This window comes from Anopheles merus, chromosome X (assembly GCF_017562075.2).
Source record: "Anopheles merus strain MAF chromosome X, AmerM5.1, whole genome shotgun sequence".
Classification (NCBI taxonomy): Eukaryota; Metazoa; Arthropoda; class Insecta; order Diptera; family Culicidae; genus Anopheles; species Anopheles merus.
The window spans coordinates 10,662,915-10,684,338 of record NC_054081.1 but is presented as its reverse complement, the minus strand read 5'-3'; the positions used below and the strand labels follow the sequence as shown (position 1 = coordinate 10,684,338).

The window sequence follows — 21,424 nt, the reverse complement described above, 5'->3', positions numbered from 1 at the left end:
TGTGAACTAGGGAGAAAGGGGGGGGGGGGGTGGTGGGAAGGGGCGATGGGTGAGCTGCGGGAAGGTTACAATATTTATCAATCAGCTCAATCTAGCGTGTTAGAGGCCGCCGCTTCGGAGGGGGGAAAAAGGAAGGATCACGCGAAAATGTCGACACCCAGCGGTAGGCGAGGGCGGTGCGGGCAGAAGATGCCAGCAAATGGAAGGAAGTCAAATCCTTTCGTGAAATCTCTCTTACTTACACGCACACCCTCACACACACGCAGCCTCATTCGATGAAATAGAGGCACAGTGGTACATCCATATTCGATTGCGTTTGTGGGGATGATGGCAAAACAAAAACAACAGTGGCGAGGGCTGCTTCGAGCGTTGTATTAGCACTCTGTTGGAATTCTCTTTGGGGTTTTTCCAAATTGCACGCAGCGTGTGTGTGTGTGTGTATATAGTACATTGTAGCAAAGTGGTGCGATACCTCTGCTCGTAAAGCATGGATTGATTGAAAAACTGGCTAAGGTCTGAGAACTTCATGTAGTTGATTTAATTTTCCCATTTCGTACACTAACAACTAACTTATATTATTGTCGTCCAGTTATTCTTACACTCTTTTTGCTTTGTTTTACCAGTAAATTACTCCTTATAATCCTTATACTCCTAATAAATCCTTTTCAGTATTCACCCTGGGTAGGCATTGGGCATTTTCGTTTGAAATTTTCAATTATTGTTTTCCGCTTAAATTATAAATCTGTCGAGAAAGATTACAATGTAGAACAATGTACAATGTAGAACAGATTTGTTTACATATATAAACCCAGTTTAGGCAAATTAATGGTCTTTTTACCCAAATATCTAAAATTGGGGCCCTTCTCGATTCTGGTCAGTTTTTTTATATGTAATTTGACAGCTGGAGGCTAAAATCATGTCAACATTCCATACCAAACCACACACAAAACAAACCTGCAATTTTCAGCCTAGATTATTCTAGCCTCAAATCTAGATTCAGATTCGAGTATCGGCACAAAAAAATGTCAAAACAACATGCCCAGTCAGACAGCCTTCTGTTAATTTATCCATTCGAGCAGTTTTGTGTCTGTCATAACAGTAATTTAAGAGCAATTTAGTGGCACGAAGTGTTGCAGTAAAAAGATGTAAATAAGAACAAAAAAAGTATTGTTTTAATGATCTTTTAGTGGAAGAAGGCATCGGCGGTGTGTTCAAAACTGTAAAATGTAAAAAAACAGCCAAGAAAATGGGTCAATTAGTGCTATTAGTTTATTAGTCGAGTTTGCTAAAAAAATACATTGTAATCGTTTGTATAAGTTAAGGAAAATGATTGAATATAACCATTTAACTGTAATATAATAAATTTCGTGTTATTTATTAACAATTTGGCCGAAAAAAAAAACAAACACAAAATAGAGGAAGGAATAGGATCTATCAAAACTGCTCGAATGACGAGTAAATTAACGACTGCTAATTTACCATTAAATTACTCTTAAATTACCAGTAATTTAGCGATAAGATAGGGGTAAATAAGTCCGATTTGTTTGACCATGTGTCATGTTTTTCATTCTTCCCAAGGTGCATTAAAGAGATCAGGTAGGACGATGTTGAATCGAAACAAAAATGGATGTTACGTCGGTCAGATTTGATTTGGCTTACAAATAGCAGTATTTCACGAGTTTGTACAACTTTTAGTGAATAGAATGAAGATTTAAAGAGTGTTTCTGTATGATAAAGATCAACCTTTTGAATACATACACCTTGGGATGAACCGAACTGTATATTATACCCACTTTGATAGCTGCTTGAAAACTGCTTTACAATGAAAATTTCAGCCTACGAACTTAAAAGGGATATGGGCCCAATATTTTATTTTATTTTTAACAAGACTTTGTCCTTTACTTTTCCATAGATCCCCATATGCATACATTCTTTTTGCAAAAATCTTTTTCAAGGTTCAATTTGATATTTTCTTACGAAAAGCACGCATAACTTTTTCCACAGTTTAGGCACTACAAAGATAAGTTATTAAGTAGAGCCTGGATGAAATATAATGTTTGCACTAAATAAGGATACAAAACATAAGGATACATATAAGGAGGATAAGAATAAGGATACATATGATTCAATGAAATAGTTTCTTCGTTTGATACATCCTTTTGTGGCATTCAATCTTTTATTCTGCAGCAAACAGTTTTAGATATTTCATTCCGTCGTAAAACATTTCATAATTATTCCATGGGTCACATAGAAGATGCTCGCTACCGGATGTGACCTGCTGATTTCAGAGTGTTTATGTCTGTATTAGCACATTAATCTTATTTAATATTTTTTCTATATTTTGATCAGTACATTTTTTAAGAAATTACTGATTCAAAATGTTTTTTTAACAAAACCAAAAAAAAGTAAATATACATCAATGACAAATAACAAGATACAAGCTGCTCAATCCGACGGTATCGTCCGCAAATTGCCACGGCAAATGTGGCTCTTGAGTATTCATAGATAGAAACAATTCGTACATACGAATGTACGACTGCGAAGAAACGAAGTTTCGAAGTATCAATTGATATCAATTCTACATCCTTTTGAATTGATTGACAAATATTCTACAAATCACAGGCACTCTGAACACTCGGTGGTCCTCCAATCAATCCAATATTCCTCTTCCCGTTTGACACGGCCTTTGGTGTACGCCTGCCATACGCCTGTAATGGACTTCAGGCCTATCCATAGTTTATTGGTTTATCTGCTGCTGATCCTGCTATGATTAATCCAATCATCAACGTACAAAAACTGCCCCAATTTTTCTTGCCCACCAAACAAAACAACAACCAATATACCATACAACGTGTGGCGCACAGTGCGAAGCACGAGAATGGTAGTAATTTTTAAGCACGAATTGGAAAAAGTAAAGGTTTCCATTTTCGAGGTTTCCTTTTTTTTAGTGCTATTTTTCTCATTTTTCATATCAATACATACAGCGCAGCGCAGAAAAGCCGCACCACCGGAGATCGATTCGCATTTCGCAACAATCCAGAAGAAAAAGGAAAACCATCCCCCATTCCCCAGTAACCGGAAAAGCTCCACGCATTCTTTCGAGAGAAAAGGCAAGCATCGGCTCGTTAACGGAAGCCAGACAAAACAAACCAGCCGTTTGGCTGCCGCTGTTCGGCAGCAACGCCGCGCTATCCAAGATCAGAAGTGAACCCGAACCGGGGGTGCAGTAAGGAAGCAAAATGAGAGGAAGTCAAAAATCCATTGTGATGGTGCGATTGTGTGTTGTCTGTTGCCGTATTGTTGGTGTAGTTGTTTCCATTTTTTTTTTCTGTCGATGCTTTTGTTTTGCCTCGGCGGCTGGAGGAGAGATGGGGAAGGGAGGGATTGAAACAAGAAACTCTCCGCCCCGAACGAACGTCATGTGTAAAGGGCAATTCATTACTGCAATTTTTCACTGCCACTGATTTTTCAGAATTCCCCCGCCCCTCCCCTACCACCCGTTCCCGTATCCCGCGCCATCCTTCTTGGCTTCGGTGCCCCATCAGCTTCGTTTAACAAGCAGTCGTTTGAAGGGGAATTGACACCGAGATGGATTTTATTCGTGTTTCGTGTCCTTTTGATACTCGTGCACTCCGTTTCTAACGCTAGCTCTCTCTATCTCTCGCTGTTACGCTCTTTTTTTCTCTTCGCACAGGTTCATGTCTGCTCTGACAGGTTCCTTTGGACGTGCACACACATACATACACAGGTACAGTGGAGCTGATGGGGAAGTGATCTCAAGCTTTTTTTGGGAAGGTGAGTTTGACGCTTCCTTTGCCTATTCCGCCTGTAGCGAAAGCCGTAATGATTGATTAGTGGGTAGTTAATTTATAATTTATTTCAAAATCCATCCCACGAGACGCGTGTAGGAATAAATTTCGCCATCAATCAGCGCCGGAAGCTGCTTGCCGCGTGTATTTGGGAATGTGGGTCTTTTTCTATTATTTTGAATAATTTTTTTTTAACAGTGATTCCTTTCAAGAATGAGCAAGTATTTCCCATTATTTGATAGCTTGACAATGACTTGTATAATCCATCGAATTTGATTTCAGAAATTTATTTAAACTAGTTAATTTGGTACCGTTCCAGGGCTAATCAGTTGAATGTTGGGGATATTTAAACGCTTCACGATGCGCGCAAAGGTTTTTTTTTTAAATAACGCAATTGCCAAGTGCCTCTTAGATCCAAGAGACACATTAAGAGAAACTGGTTCAGATCACATACCAATTCTGAACCTGTTCTCAAGCCCATGTCATTCCTGGAGCTTTTACATAACCCATACCAAAGCTGACACTGATTCCAGGTCTTAGGACATTAACTTACACAGGCCCTGAAACTGATCTTGATCCTATTCCGGTCCTCAGACCGATTCTGACACCATATTGGTCCAGGAACCCATATCAAAACTATCACTGAATCCATTACAGTCCTGGGACTGATTTCTAACCCATTCTGGTTCTGGAATTGATGATCCAATCTACATATCGGGTTGGAAAATGATGTCGAACTTCGTGTTAGTATTGCTTATGTATAGTTTACAAACTACAGTGCTTTACTTTGAATGTAACTGGTGCCAACGTAAACGTTCACGGAAAGCGGATTGCGACACACTAAGCGCATACGGAGTGTAAACTTGACTGAATGAGACTCCCACCTTTTTTATCGTATCCGACTGACCGAAAGTGGTACGATAGTGTGGCGCACGTATTACTTGATTTTGCCTGAGATTCGAGCAGAGAAGTTCTAACTGGGTAGGTTGGACGCATCAATTTCACCACTAATCAAACCTGTCACAAAGAGACGTTGGGTGTTCGAACGTCCATTAACTGGCGTTATTTTGATGTCCCATCAAGGAGCTTTATATCAAATCGCGTTGCTTTTCTTTGAATTGCCTCAATATGCTGACTAATAGACTGAGCTGAGGGACTTCAGATAAATAAATTGTAAGCCTGCCCAAACTATAGAATAAAACATTATACAGTTAGACTCACAAAATGCTTTAGTAACCCTGAAAAGAATCCCTGTCATCTGATTAGGTTGGTCGTATGGGGCCTAAAGCTGAGGATTTTGTCAACCAGTGTCCCTAAATGAGTTACATATTCGGTTCGTTGCAGCAAGTTATTGTTGATTTTATAGGTGATTACATATTTTATCGAACTTTGGGATCTCGAAAACGATATAACCTTACATTAGTCTACGAGAGTACATTTCGATCACAAGTCAATGATAGAAGAGTAATTGTAACGTCGCCAGCATACATCACCATCTTATGGCGGATGGTTAGTAGGTCGACAGTAGTGATGTGCTGTTTGGAGCGCACCCACGACTTCAATCCGACTCCGATTATTGTTAGTTCGATTCCGACTCCGGGAAAATGGAACCACTAGGTCCGCCCGGAGTTGGGGTCGTTCGGAGTCGTCCGGAGTCGTTCGGAGTCGTCCGAAGTTGAAAGACTCCGAACGACTCCGAACGACTCTGGACGACTCCGGCTCCGGGCGACTCCGAACGACTCCGACGACTCCAAACGACTCCGAACGACTCCGGCAACACGGGCGACTCCGACGACTCTGAACGACTCCGGACGACTCTGACTCCGGGCGACTCTGACTCCGGGCGACTCTGGATGACTCCGGACGACTCCGGGCCTTTTCGGACGATTTCAAACGACTCCGGATATTGCAGCGCGGACCTACCTTCCGAAGTCGATTCCGAATTTATTGGAGTCGGATCGGAGGCGACTTCGGATTTTTTCCAACTTAATCCATTACTAGTCGACAGCCTAATCTATAGCAGAAATACAATAGAGTCCCAGATTACTATATCGAGATGGTACATGACTTCAAACTCTGTGATAAATAATACTTAAGAATACTGTCCACAAATCCTAGTTTATGAAGTTTTGAAACCAGAATGAAGTAAAGGAGACCTTAATATCAGTAAATAGTATCAACCTGGCACAAAATCTGTATAATTCAATGAACTTTGAGGGCCCCACTCGGAGCTTGGAACTGCTTTCAAGCGTATACTTCCTGAAACTACTCTTTTTTCTGTTCTGTTTTAATCTAAAAACAGAACCTCTATCTGTGTCAGTCAAGGAATTATTCAGCCCACCAAAAATTGAAAACCTAGATGAACATATTCTCAGCTATCTTCTGAACCTGCGGCTTCCTGGGCAGTTTCTTGTATCATTTTTTCGCAGAATTTCTTAGTGGACACTTCAAGCTTCCGAATCATGACCAATATGGCATTCAAATGATGTTGTCTGTTGCTAATTTGAATTTACCAAAAACTTAAAAGATAGCACATGATATGATGCATAATAAAAATGATGTAACTCACTTAAAGTAGCCGCCTCTATACATACTTTCTGAGCAAAAAAACGAAGAAAAGAAGTATGATAAAACAAATAAAATATGTATCGTTATTTCTTTACTTCTCGACACACTCAACACCTAAACCGGAGTTGCGTTTCGCATAGCTATTGCTATTGTACGGCTGTAAAATCGAAAAAAAGCATCAAAGAAACTGTTGGAAAGTAACGCTGATCAGCCTTTAGTAGATTTCTATCATAAAGATATTCATTTCAATTTATCTCGTTTCTCGCAACATTATTCTTCCGCAATATTTAACATCATCTTGAATTGTTCTCCAATTTTGGTACGGCTTTACGTTGCGCAACGACTCGTGTTGGCTCATTAGATGCACGCGTGTAAATGCAAGCACACGCCCTTCTCTTGCTTTACTACTATCCTCCCCCCAACGGTTTATAAAAGCCCTCGCAAAAACCCGGCTGGTTTGAGGGTTAATTAAATTAGATTCACGGGCATCGGCTAAGACGAGGTTTCACTGTTCGCGGTGTGGCCTCGGCCACAGCCGAGGCCGGGCGATCGATCGGCGTATGCAAATGAGACAAGTGCGAGGCTGTTTTTTCCCCTCTCCCCCCTCACTGTTTGTTTACGCACAAGCAACACGGCCCCGATTTAGGGCAGGAGAAAACACACGCACACGGCAGCGAAAAATGAGCCGGCCAGATCTTAAATCATTAGTTTCGCCCCTCCCCGGGGTCAGCCGACCTGTTGCGCGAAGGTGCACGAGCCCCGCGTGCGAAAAGTTTAATGAATCGCTTGTTAAACATGAGCACTGCCGCGAATGTACGCACGCTGGTACTGTGAGCTGGCTTGAGATGAAATCAAATTAACGTCACGCGCTTACGAGGCGTCTCTTTTCTCCAGTATACTAGAGTGCAACCCGGAACTGGCTGCAGCTATAATTCATGGAAGGGCTGCGGAGGCCCTTTCATCTACCTGCAAAGGCGAAAACAAAATCTGACAAATAACGAATTTTATTTATTTTACCAACAGCCCCCCCCCCCCAAAATGGCGTTAAACAGCGTAACCCAGCTACAGCAACAGAAAAGGGTAAATACAACTCCTCTTGAACAAAAAGAAGGCCCGACGCACGGGGTAAGCTGTAATTGAATTTCGCAATGCTCTACAAGCCCTGGAACCCGATTGGAATGCTCTCCCTTCCATCCTCCCCTTGCACGACGTACTATTTGCATGCGGAAACCGCCAGAGCACGACCGCCACATAAAAATAGGCCCGAATTGGCTGCCGGGTTTCATCGCGCTTCTTAATAACAATATTTACTAAATTTCTCGTGCCATCCCGTGTTTTGGGCGGTGGCCATTTTTTCGAAGGGGGTGATAGCTGCCCTCAATTTACTGCCGCCACTCCCTCGGTACCAGCGCATCCGTAAGGGACGCGGGGAGAGCCCAAGACGAGAAAATTACCATCATGAGCATCTAGTTTTAGGTTCTTTTTGCTGCTCCTTCAACAGGCGGCTATCAGCAAAAAAAAAAGGTGTTGAAAGGGTTTTTAAGAAGAAAAGGGTCAGCATGGGAAAAGTAGGAAAAAAAACCGACTCAAAAGCCCGTTCACGTGAGCAAACCAAAAAAACAAACATTTGCTTCAAATCTATTCAGATCGCCATTGCAAGCGCTCAACTGTCGATCACTTATCGGAGTGGGAAAACAGGTCAAACTTTGACATTCAAAAGCTGAGCAAACTTCTATTGATGCCCCCGTTTGGGACGAGTAACAGCGCTGAAAGTGCAGTCATTTCGAGTGCGCCTGAAAGGTAGGCACACTTCGGCACAAACCGCCCCAATGCGTTCTTATTAGAAAAGCTCAAGCGAGTGGTGCCAAACTGGCTCGATTTGCACAAAACAAAGCAGGCGTCGATTGCGTTATAAATTTTGGAGCTTTTTTTAAGGTTCGAACTTCATTTCGCCCGTCAACGCCCGGTCAGTCGTGGAGAGCTGGCGCACGGGGGCAATAAATTAACCATTCGACCATTGCATTCGGCCGGTGCCGAATTTGATGAACTGCCCGGTCGCTTCAGCATTGCCGCTGCAGCGCACAAACCCCAACAATCGCGTGCTGCGCCACACGCGGAAGTGCGGCGAAACGAAATTGGAGCTTGATTTGATTTCATTTCGAATCGATATCTCGAACAATCTTGGGCGTGAGCCGCGGTGGTGCACTCCCGCAAGCCAAGCAGCGTGCCATCGTCTGCGCACGGGCGTGCGAACAAACACGCCCGAGGCCTCGCCACGGCTGCTCCGCGGCTGCCACTACACATATATTTGCCTATCAAACAATACGCGCGCGGCCGTGTGTTTGCACACTGCCAGCCCGAAGACGCGTTGGGCCAGACATCTTCCCGGCTGGGAGTGAGCGCTGCGTAGCGTGATGTGTGATTTACCGGCATCGAGGTGAAACAGAGCAGCCGGAGCACGCGGACAGACGGCGCAACACGCACTCACACACATCAATGTAGATGCGGTCGTACCGGGCACTGCCGGGCCCTCGTGCGCAGCATCTGCCCCGTCCCACTCCAAAAAGTTTCTCATACGTGCAAGCACGCGTGCACGAACGTGTCACGAAAAGCGACCCGGTGTGTGTGTATGGGTGTACGTGTACGCAACGCAAGCGAGGTCGGACGAAATTCTCCTGTCAGAATGGAATTTAATTGAAATTGATTCCGCAGGCGCTCCCGTGGCCATGGCCGTGGTACCACCATTGCACCGCAACCAAACCCCCCTCCTCCCCTAGCCGCAAACCTTTCTCCTTAACCGTTCCTTCTCCGTTCCCAGCGAGCGGGAGCCAGCCTCGAGGGAGTAAGCTTCCGCTTTGCTATCGTTCGCTTCTTTCTACACACAGCCACACTCGCACACACACGCAATGTACACGCACCACACAACACAATATATCGCTCTCTCTCTCTCTCTCCAACTGTCCCTCGGTACCCTTTGCCGGGCCGAAAAAGAGCAGGGCAAACGTGGAAGAATGCAGCAAACAGCGGCCCGGAATGGCATTCCACCGGCGGGATCCGCTATTGCAAAGGCACACTGCCCAGGCTCCATCCATCATCGCCGCCCATCCATCCTGCTGCCATTATCGGAGCAGCATCGGACAGGAACATCACTTTGCTCCTCACACACACACACACACACACACAGTACGCAGAAATATTCACTCCCATGCACGGGGGCCCAGTTGGCAGGCATCCGGGGAACGGCCCGGCAATCGGTCCGATTAAGCATTCACAAGTGTCACGTCAACAACTATTTGTGGCCTTTTTCGCTTTCCCTTCCACTCCTTTCCTTCTCCAGCCATTCCTATCCCCCCCCCCCTCTCTCTCTGAACAGTTCCACATCCTGTTCAGCGGTGGGCGGGCCGAAGGGATATCGATTTCTGCATCTCCAGGCAAGACAAGTGTCCAACAGCGTCCACCAACCGTTGCCGTTGGACGCTGGACTTTTCCGCGGGCAAGGCTGTTTGATGGATTGCTTTGCCAGTTAAGCTCATTACCTGGCAAATGCGCAGGACTCGCAGGAACGGTGAGCGATAATCCGATCACGGCACCATGGGCGCTCTCCCTCACTGCCCGGAATGTACATCCGACTTCCAAATTGGGCGTGTGCAGTTTCTGTGTGTGTGTGCGGGACCTAGAGTGCCTAGAGCACTGCAAGGGAGTAGCGAAATTGAAGGCACCAAATCTCGGCTGCGGGCGTTCCGGCGTTCCGAAAACGATTGTGCTGGCGAAATCCCGCGAAACCGGGCAGCATAATGCCACGACGAAAGTGCTCGCAGTCAACCTCCTGGCTGTATGCGTTCCTTAAGCCTGTTCTGTTCGTTCCCCAAAAAGTTGTTGTAGTGCATTCCCGTAAAATTGAGTTCACCGATGATGAATAACTCCTGGCGGAGGACTCTACACTCAACAAAACTTCAATCGTAAGCATTTCGTGCTGTTTCTGTAGGGTAAGAACTAACGACACAAAAGTGTAGTCCACACGAATTATCGACACTACGATCGTGTTTTGTATAAACCTTGGGGTTTTGTGGAATCAAAATGCTCTGAAAAAGGGGTTTACTTCAAGTGATTAAACATGATGGGCAGTATCAAGCAACAAGTAATATCGAATGGGTTTGCTGACAAGTTTGCAGCAAAGCTCATACAAATATTGAATCACAACACCTAAATACTGCGCTAGACAATGTGCCTTATGATGGTGTTAATATCTAGGTCTCAAATGTAAATAGAACATCGACAATCAAAACTGTTTAAATCAGCAAACCTACCCAGAACCTGATGAAGTTCCGGCCATCATCTTAAAACGGTGTGGAGATATACTACTACAACCTCATTTGTATGACATTTCACTACATCATGGTAGGATTCTCAAGCAATGGGAACTGTCGATGATGGCTCCGGTGCATAAAAAAGGCGACAAATCTTGTACAGATAATTATCGTGGTATCACATCGCTGTGTGCTGCTACTAAAGTGCTTGAAATGGTTGTGTACCAACGCTTAATGTCTCATTGCCGTTCTTCACTCGCTCTCATGGCTTTGTCGGCACAATGGTCGGTAAATACAAATTTGCTGGAATTCTGCATTTTAGCCTATTAAGAATTTTCACATGGATATCAGGTGGATACAGACTTCGATATACACAGACTGTATACAGACTTTAAGGCCACGTTCGATCGACTTAATCACTCTTGATTCCTTTCTAAGCCTCAGGGTGTTGGATTAACTGAATCTGCTACTATCATGGCTAAGCTCATATCTATTAAACAGAAAATACTGTGTAAAAATTTATTACTATGAGTCTAACACGTTCAAGAGCCCTTCAGGAATTCCACAAGGCAGTAATGTAGACTCAATGTTATTTTTGGTTACGTCTATTATATTGACCCAAAATTGTTTGTGTAATGTATGCTGACAACATATGAATGTATACTCTGGTGCTTGTACATTCTGACTGCATAGAACTACAGAAACTGATAGATAGATTTAATGATTGGTGTCGTAAAAATTACTTCGCGATTGCAGTTGAAAAATGTACCCTGGTGTCAATCTTCTGATCATTTGACTGGTATTTGATTCTTTAAAATCCATCTTCTGATATTTGAATACAAGAACTAGGACGCTCGCAAGTACATCGCGACTTAGGAGTCATGTCAGACAAATTAGATTATCGTGTTCGTCATGAGACGATTATCAACAGAGCCCATAAAAAGCTAAGTTTCATTAACCGTCACTCTGCTACTATAGCCGTGCTTCATTGTCTCTCTCTACTTATCGTTTGTCCGGTCTGTACTTTGTACTAGTTTTGTTCTATTATATGTTGTCCCCATTCGGCTGTCAAGGGTCAATATAATAAGTTTGAGTCAAATCTAATAAAATATACACGACTACTTTAACAAAAAACATGCATTGGCACAATGCTCCGTATCACATACAGCGCTGAATGTTGCGAATACAATCATTCAGGTATCGACGCAGGGTTGCACGGTTGCATTTATTGCAATAATTCTGACCTGCTGAACAGAATTAACATCAAAATACCAACTGGGACACTGAGACATCATACATTCTTGTCATACATTGTTCATGTTTCAAAGGTTCAAGCTATCTAGCTATCTAAGTATTTTGATTTGTTGATCTGCTAGCTCTCTTCAATCATCTCGACGGCTGCTCTTCATTCATGACATTAAGAATAGTTTTTTTAGTTGCTTAGGTGTTGCGTAAAGTATTAATCAAAACTTAAAATGTGAATAACGCAATAGGTTATGCTGTGATTGAGATTGTGTTGATTTTGTTGAATGTGGTTTCAACAACTCACACCGGCATATAGTTTGAATCTCATAAATGAAGTCTCGCTGTGAGCCGATGGATCGCTACCTTCCACAGCTATACTTTTTTGCATCAACTGGAAGACATCTCTAGCATCCATCTGCTCATGGATATTCTTCACAGTCGCATAATAGATGTCGTAGAGTGAAAGTAAATGTTAAATCAAAAACATTATTAAAGTCCAGCCAATGCAATTTCCAATGCCGTTTCAATGCCAGGCTACCAAGTTCTCGTCATTCGAGAAAGAACAAATGTTGTTCACGATCAACAGCCGTGTGTTTCAACATTCAAAATAACTAAAAATAACTATTGTAGCTTAAAGATTATACTATTCAATCACCTAGGATTCCCACTAAAGCGGACTGAATAGATCTGCTTGAAAAGTCAAATGAATAACGCTAGCTAGAACATTGCCTGTTCGCTTCGTATTTCATCCCAAGGTTCAACTGTTTTGCATCAACGAATTACATCATTATTAAGCGTCTAGCGAACGGCTCATTGGTTGGTTCATGTTCAGAAGTAATTTGGAAAACAGGCCTCATCAAAACCTATTTTTCCGCTTAGCTACTACACCGGCAAGAGGTGCATCTTCTACCGGCTCCGAACCACGCAGTGAGCGGCAAGATTCGGCAACCGATTAGAGATGCGCCTCACGGCACGCAACATCGTGGTGGCGTAATGAGTCGTTAGTTCGCTGTAACTGCTGCCGTTTGAAGCCTGCACACCTGAAACCTGGCACGACCGTGGCTCCATCGAAGCGATATTAAATATTCCATTTCTCTAATTGCTTCTGGCGTTGGTCAGCTGGTTGGTGTGAACGCAAAAAGGCGAACAATGCAACGGCACACATCCAGTTCTAAATAGCCCGCCTGCTCGGGTGGGTACATTCCGTGATTGTTTTTTTTTTCTACTTTTATTATTATGTTTCAATAACTATCGCTACCACCTATCAGTTGATTACACAATCCCCATCCATCGTGCGCGCGCTAGGATCTCGTGGCTATCTCGTGGAGGTTCAGAACCGTCAGTTAATTTAGTTTGAGTGCTCCCCCGGGGGCGTTGTCTCGGTGGTGGGACCAGCAAAACCGAAAAGGCACACAACGCACCTATGATATGACACTATTTCGAACGGCACACCACACTCCCCGTCCCTTCGCTTCGCGCCGATGACAACTGTCACATTGCAAATATGGCGCTCTAAACCCCTACCCTTTCCCTCCCCTATCATCCGTTTCCGGACACCGTCCCAGGCGGGCACAGAAAGGGAAGCCAGTTGGAATGAAAAATGAAATTAAATGAAAAACCCATTACGCCTCCTGTACCCGCCTCGTGCCTCGCAAACCCATCTCCGTTGGCCGTTACGAATCGATCGGCGGTTTCGACAACTGCCAACGGCTGTCGGAGTGTTCACCACCGTTCCGCCCCGGCGACTAAAGCGCAGTCTAATTTCATTTTGTTTAAACAAAACTGTTTCTCCCTTTCTCGCTCTCTCTCTCTCTCTCTCTCTATCGCAAAGATTTTCTATCAAACATTCATTCATTACGAGGGTTGTGGACCGAACAACAAAGAAGCAATAGTGGATAAATTTAGTTTCATTTGAAGCGCGATGGCATGCGATATCGTTGGATCGGGTGCACAAAAATAGCCGCGAAAATGAAAATATTTTGAACTGTGGTGCGGTGGCGGCGACATCTCAACGGACGGTTTAAAAAACACAAAAAAAAGCAAACTTTCCATACCATTCCGGGCGCCCAGGTTCGGGTCCAGGTTCGGCTAAACGGTACGCACACCGATTTCCGACACCTGCTCGAGCATAAATTCATCCGTTTCGCAGCAAACCTTCCCCAACCGCGCGCTCGTCTGAGGGCGGTCGAGCTTCCGCTGTCGGAAAGGTGATAGCCGAAAGGTGATCCCTCGTAAGCCCATGTCCACTTTGACAGGTTGGATTGCAATCCGGATGAGGGGGGAACCGAGGGGGGGGGGCTCTGCCTGCTTATTTCAAACCCTTTCACTAAATCCACGCGTAATGCGTGTTTCAGTTTCAAGGCAAGGGCGACGAATTGGCTAATCCTTCCGAATACAGCTCCTCCCGACGCCTTCCAAATATGGGTAGCTAATCTGCAAAACCCTTTTTTTCCCCCCAATGTTGCTGGTTGTTGGGATGTTTCTATGGCCAAACCCTCCCCCCTGGAAGCTGTCAAAAATGGAACGATCGGCGGACACGAATCGCATCAATTTGGATGAGCGCTTAGAATGGAAAACAAAACCAAGTACACCTGGCCAGCTTTACGTGGAGTTGAATTCATACTCCCCCTTCCCTGTCCAGGAATCCTCCAAACTCCAACACAACGATATAAAAAAAAAACAGCAAAGCCGATCCCAAATCAAACCCTTGCTCAAAAATCGTTCACACCGGTTCAAATCCCCGATAATCGCCAACATAATCCCATTAAAAGTAGCGCCGGGATCGTCCGTTCCGTGCGGCTTTCGCAAGGTGAGGTGTGAAGTACGCGTTTGCAGGTGGCACGGGCGGCCGTCACCGATCCTAAACTGTTTAACCGTTTTGCCGGAGCACGGAGGTGCAACACTTTGCTCGCACCAAACAGTTAACCGGCCGTAATCGAATCACTGCATTGGCTGACCCTTTTTTTTGTTGCTCTGTCTCTCCCGCTTCCTGATTCTTGCCGCTCTGTGTGCGAGCGCGCGCGCGCGGATGTAGCGCATCTTCGACCGGGCACGAGATAAAGTAGGATCTTTAATGGTTTTTAATGGCCAACGGCAAGGGTCCATCATCCAATGATATTAAAATCCGCTATCCGACACGGGCGGTCGTCTGGCTTGCGAGGTACTGCATCGTAGCTGTCGGATGAAGCTCATCACTCACGGTCTCGGTGTCAGTTCGGCGGCGCAGACCTCTCTCTCTCTCTCTGTGTGTGTTTGTTGTAAATGACGGTAGCGTCCTGTTCAATTACGTTCCTACTGCTCACCCTTTACCCTTTCTGTCTCCTTTCTGTCCCGCGCAGCGCGGTGACAAATTCGATGCAAAAACAAGGAGCTGCTGTCAAATGCCCGCACTCAGCGCCACTGCTACTGCCACACGAATGCAACACCGCTGACACCGGTGGATCGTATGGCCCCGTCGGACGTGATTATTTATGAGCGATTGCATGATTGAGCCGTTGTCCAACAAGCTCAAACTAATGGATGTTAGCGTTGGCCGGGGCTTGCCACCTGCCCGCGTACGCTGCCGACGGAGCGCGTGGACGCACGCGCCCAGACACTAACAAGTTGGGCACATGTTCAATTATGTTGCAACAATGTTGCACCGGTGGAGCTTTGGAGCGAAAGAGACATAAGGTGGGAGGGGGGAAAAGAGACAGTAAAGCAGTGCAAAAGAGAAGGAGAGAAACTGTTCGCTCCTGGCATGTTTGCTTGAACGCTTCCAAAAAACGGTTCCGATTCATTCTTCTGCCCTTCATTGCGCTCGCGTACCGTCCTCTTTCCCCCGTACCTTGGGGGAGCAAAACGAGGGGTGAGAGTGTTTGCGGGGGGAAAATGCCACAGGTTGTAATTTCGACCCTCCCCCTCACACGTTCCCTTTTCCTCCAATAGTCCTTGCACGCGTTCCGTCACCGTTGTCGTTGTTTTTTTGTTTTTTTTTGGTGATTTGTTACCCTGGGAATGGAAAGGTTCATTAAAGTACATCTCCCGCAATCCCTCGCCGGCCAACGCCCAAACTAGCAGGGCCTACAGGAGGTGGGTAGGAGAGGACGGCTGTGTGGGTGCCACGTAAAAGCCGAGCAGGCGTTCGAGCATGATTTACGCCGGGGCTTGCGCCTGTTTGGAGCATTTTTATGAGGTCCGCCCGAACTCCTACCCGCCCGCACCAAATGGTTTATCGCGGCCCCGGTGTAGGCGTGCCGCTCTTACACATATATTTATTGCCCCCTCGCCCACCCAAACCCGAGCATCAAGCAGTCGCTTGGGGAGGGAAAATATTTTTTTATTTGCACCTTTGTTCTCTCGCCAGCTCGGCTCCTGGCCCTAGCCCGTAAGCATTTAGGTGCCACATGAGGTGACAAGGTGCAGGCAGACAACGTCGCGGAATTGAAAGCAGTGGCAGGATGAGGCAAGATTTCCCCAGGAAATCACTTTCGTGCCGCGGGATTACCGAAAGCTTACTGCTTGAGAGGTGGGGAAAGCCTTCAATTAGCTGGCTAGTCTCGCCATTACCGAACCGCTTACCAGCCCGAGCTGCCCGATCCGTCTAGTTCCCACAGAGATGCTTCAATTTAAAGCGACAGAACAAATAAGGCGAACAAAACGAACGAACAAACCAAAACCTACGGAAAGTGTTGCTGCCGGGACGCCGTCTTGCACTGCTTCAGGAGCTGCCGGACACCGCGGTTTCGTTTGATAGAGGCGATAGAGGTTGATTGATGTGTGCTCGGACGAAACTCACTTGCCGGAGCGCTTCACACCGGACGGCACTATACTTTTTCTCTTCATCTTCTGCTCAGCGGCCCCCAGGCAGCGCACCAAACCCACAACCCTTACTGCTAGTGGCCCTGCACAAACGGCTAAACACACGCTACTTTCACTGCGGCTAGAATCACTTCCGAACCTGAGGCAAGGCAAACGGTAGAGGACGTTATACACACACACACGTACACGCGCACACACACATAAATACACTTGCTGGAGAGAAGCGGCCACAAACTACAACAGGAAAAGGGAAAAATCAGAACAAAAAACAACTGTGCTAGCCCATAGACGGGCTCACTAACAGGGTTCACGGGTGTTTCGATTTATTGGCACCAGTCCGACAGGTATCTGCTGCAGGTCCGCTACACCACAATGTCTTGACGATCTCCGCACGGAAGACCCCGGTTTACCCCAGCGTAGCCATCGGCTGTAAAGCTTGCCGGGGCGTTGCTTCCTGAGCTCCCTTAATCCTGCCCCGGACGCGCTCTGCGCATCGATGACGTGTGGATCTGCAGTGACTCTGATGTGACTTCCTGTGTAGCTCTGAAAGCTGATGGACTTAATTCCAAACATCCAAAGACCGAACAAAAAATCAACACTTTGCGCCTGGCCAGGCCGCTCCGCTCCGCTATTCTTCAGAGGATGATGAACTAGGAATCGATGCTAATTAATGGGTTTGCCCGCAAACGCAACCAATCCGTCTGTAAGCTTCCGCTAAATCCGTTAACCGTGCACCGTGTTCGGCACCGTCAGCTTGGTGCTGATTCACCCTGGACACTGGACTGGTTCACTTGGGGTTTGAAAAATGTAGCCACTGCTACTGAAACATCAAAAACAAAAACTGAAAAAAGGACACACAGCTTCAATGCTTGAAGCCTGCGAGGCTCTAAGTTTCGAAAAGGGAGTCGTTGCCGTTCAACTGTTGGCCCCCTGTGCCGCGCATTGCTCACTCCCTTACTCCAAATTTCAACCAAACAAACAAAACGACAAAAAAAGCAAAAAACGAGAGAAACAAAAATTCCGGATCCAAAGTGTGAATCTCGTTCGAAAGCCACTTCAAACGTAAAGCCCATCGGCTCGACAATCCACCGTGCGCTTGTGGCTGTCTAATCCACACAGACGCACACACACACACCCAAAGCTAAGCGTTGATTGATTGACCAGGCAGTTCGGGACCGAATCGGGTGGGTGGGAACATCGAGTTAGTGCCGCCGCCAGTATTGCTGGCCAGCAGCAGCCACCAGCAGCGAGACGTTTGATATCGAACCCGACCCGGTTCTGTTGCCGGAGATATCTATCTCCTACCCTCCGATGGTCCGGAACCGAACCGAACGGAACAGAAATGAAGAAGGTAGAGCTTTCAACAGCAAAAAAAAAGAAAAACAAACAAACAAAAAAACAGGAAGTAAAAGAGCAGCCCTAAGACAACAAGTGTGCTACTTAGAAGCTCTTCACCGGTGCGATTTGATTGATGAGGAAGTTGATTGCCGCTGCCTGGTCGAACATGAACACTGTTCAATTCTGTGTCTTGTGTATGTGTGTGTGTGTCCCTCTTTTTCTTCTTCTTCTTCTTCTTCCACACACACACACACATACAGAAAGAGGAAGAAAGTAAGACACTTACGGAGAATCCTTAACAGTACATTCGTTTACCTTGGTCTCACTGGGTTTCGTCTCTGTTTCGAGTGGGCTTTTTTTGTGTGTGTTGCTTTTCGTTTGTCCAAAAAGGGTCCGTTTTTGGCGCTGGTTTGGGTGGCACACTGCTAAAGTTTCACATGTATACACACACACACACACTAACACACGCACATATTATGTACAACTACACACTGCTTTGAAACAATCTTTGCTCGGCACACCGGATCGTCCTGGCCGCGATCGCACTAGCGCAGCCCCTGAAAGGTATGCAACACGTTCACCGCACGCATCACGGTTGAGGCGAAACGGGGCGAAATTGCACCAACACACGGTGGCTGGCGCATGGGCTGCTTTTGCCTGGGACTAATATGCCAAAAATGGCGTTTTTTTTTGGTAAAGCGATGGAAATGGATAATAAGAAGGAGAGGAAGAAAAAAATTGGACAAAAATCCCTTCTTTCGTTTCGGGAAGGAGGGTTGCAGGGGGGGGGGACTTTTGGAACCCTCTAGGGTTTCCACTGCCGGTGGCTTTTCCACCGGTGGGCTTGATTTGACTCCCCTCTCCACTGCTGTTTTCTTCTTTCGCTATTTCTTTTTTTTTTCCTTTCGTTTTGTAAGTTTTCCCACCAAATAACACACACACGCGCGCGCATCCTTTTTTCCCCTTTTCTGTTTTTTGTTCGTTTTCTCTCCTTTTCGCTCCTTGCTTTCGGGTTTCGTGTTGTGTGCCGGCACTCTTCACGCCTCGCCGCGTTTTGCCTTTCGCTTCCTGATTTTTTCTTGCCGTGGGCCACGGCGTGGGTAGAGCGATGCGTTATCATATGTGTGTGTGTATTGGTATCTCACAGTGTTGCTTCCCCCCCTGTTTTTACTCTTGCCAATATAATACACTTTTGCTTAACGCTTCCCCGCAGCAACCCCACCACTGGCACCTTCCGATTTTCGAATTGTTCCGATGCGCCTTGAGCTTTTCCCTTGAGTTGTTTTTTTTTTTTGGTTTTTCGTTTTGTTCGCTGCCAAAGCAGCAGCAATATTTTCCGGCATTTTGCTTCTGCTCTGCTTTTATCGGGCGAAAAATTTTCAAGCTTATGAGCAATGCGGTGGGGGAGAGATGGAAGGGGTAGAGGGAAGTGAACCCGTGATAGTCACGATAAAGGACTGCGCTGTTCGCACTTGTTTTCCATCGGCTGGCTGACAAAAAAAAACTCACACACACACACACAGCTTCCAAAGCTCTATTGTGGTGCATCCCACACCGCACTTCCGCCGTTGCCGGATGTACTGCTGCTGCTGCTGCCACCTTCCACCAAAAAAAAGCGATCCCAAGATCCCGAGAGCAAGATCCGGGCGCGCCTTGCCGTCGGATTTCTTCTTCTTTGCTTTCCTGCTTTTTTGTTGTTGTTGTTGTTGTTGCTTTGCTTTGTTTTGCTCGTCTGTTGCAGGAAATTCTTTGGCAACAGTTTTTCGGCAACAGCTTCGTCGGTGCAGGAAAGCCACCGTTGCAGGAAGCAGAAAGCATTGGCAGCGTTTCGCCACCGAAAAAGGAGTGAGCGAGTACAGGCACCCCCCCCCCTCAAAAAAAGGATAGTCTCAGCAACAGAAGGGGGTCTGTTTTGGTGCGATTCACTGTTGTTGTTGCTTACCCCCGTTTAGGGGAAAATCTGGATCGTACGCACAAAAGCGGGAACAAATCGGGTATTTAAACGATATCTCGCTCCCGCCAGGACGCACAGAGTCAGCCGTACAAAATGTGGGCAATATTTTGCAGCCCAGAGTTTGTCCCGTAAAAGGAAAGGGAGGAAAGATTACAAAACCAACAACTGCCGTAAATAATTTTGCAACATTGTGCTGCAGTGTACGAGGCGCGATAAAAGCTTGCACCATGACTATCTATTTTTCTTCCCCTAATTTTTAAAGTGCTCACAAAGAAATTGAGGATAAAGGTACCGAAAAATAGTCAATGAAGCAAAAGAACTGGAGACGTATTTTCTTAAATTTTGAACATTACATAAATCTCCAAAAGGCGATTTATTTGAACAATCTCTTCATTTCAGCCCCGAAAAAAAATTGAACCGTTTACCTTATTTTACCTTCTCTAAAAAATGGAAGAGCAGATACCAATGCCACAGCCAACACATGACGAACGGAGGAAGATAGCTTCCAACAACAACAACAACAACAACAACAGCAACATCAACGTCCATCGCTCTGACACGAAATTGAGCCGCGAGCTTCATACGGCCGCGACAACAACCGGGAAAGATTAATTTCCTTTCCGGATATTTCAAAAACCCACCTCCGACCCCGAAATCTTCCCGAAAAAAATTATTTTGCCGTTCGTGAGAGAAAAGCAACAACAACAAAAATTTGGACATTTACCACGCTTGTAGGATGGCAAGAATGAAGCACGCGGAGCTGATAAGCGCGAGCACAAGTACAACAAATTGTCCTCCCAAGTCCTCCTACCCGGTAGGCTGCTGCTGCTTTGGTCGGCCGCATGCCTCCAGCACGCAACGAGGGACAAAAAAAGAAATAGCTCCTGATCCCTTTCTGAAGCCGATGGGATAGATTAGCTGTTGGGCTGTTTGGCCTACGAAGAAGCAGAAAAGCGAGTGTATCTACCTATTCCGAGGGGGGTAGATAACCCACTGCAACTGGTCGGTCCAAAGGTTTTGTGCGGCAGGGGAAAATAATAATTTCCTCTTCGGAGGGGTGCAAACCTCGCAGAACAAATTTAAATTACAACAAAAAAAGCACCGACCACCATTCGGCCCTTAAAGGGTTGCGTTGCGTTTTCTCGTGGTTTTGGAGGTTTCGGAGAAAAACAGTTCACCAAAAAATGTACATCGCCACGATCGTGATCTTGCCGAGCGCACTTGTCGTTTGCACAAACACTGGCAGCAAACATGGTCGGTTGATAGGGGGCGAAAAAGGGGCACACGGTGGGGTTTGCAGTTCTTGCCACGTTTCAATCTCCTGCTCGTACTTCTTCGATGTTCTACCCTTTTTTTTTTTGGGGAGCGTGAAACTGACCTGTAACAGCGACACCGCTTAACAT

General features: G+C 45.9%; 1 protein-coding gene across 12 annotated transcripts in view; it reads right to left on the bottom strand.

Annotated features, from left to right (window-relative positions):
• The window catches only part of LOC121592897 (alpha-2Db adrenergic receptor), a 203,214-nt gene that overhangs the window by 181,292 nt on the left and 498 nt on the right, over positions 1-21,424 (bottom strand). For 4 of the 12 annotated variants that reach the window (XM_041914815.1, XM_041914823.1, XM_041914850.1 and 1 more), the window contains exon 2: positions 16,592-16,963. The exons of 2 other annotated variants lie outside the window; for them this stretch is intronic. The gene's annotated coding sequence lies outside the window, so the exon portion shown is untranslated. Of the gene's footprint in view, positions 1-16,591; positions 16,964-18,353; positions 18,625-21,399 lie in introns of all 12 variants that reach the window. 6 more of the 12 variants (XM_041914831.1, XM_041914892.1, XM_041914798.1 and 3 more) reach the window with 5 other exon arrangements.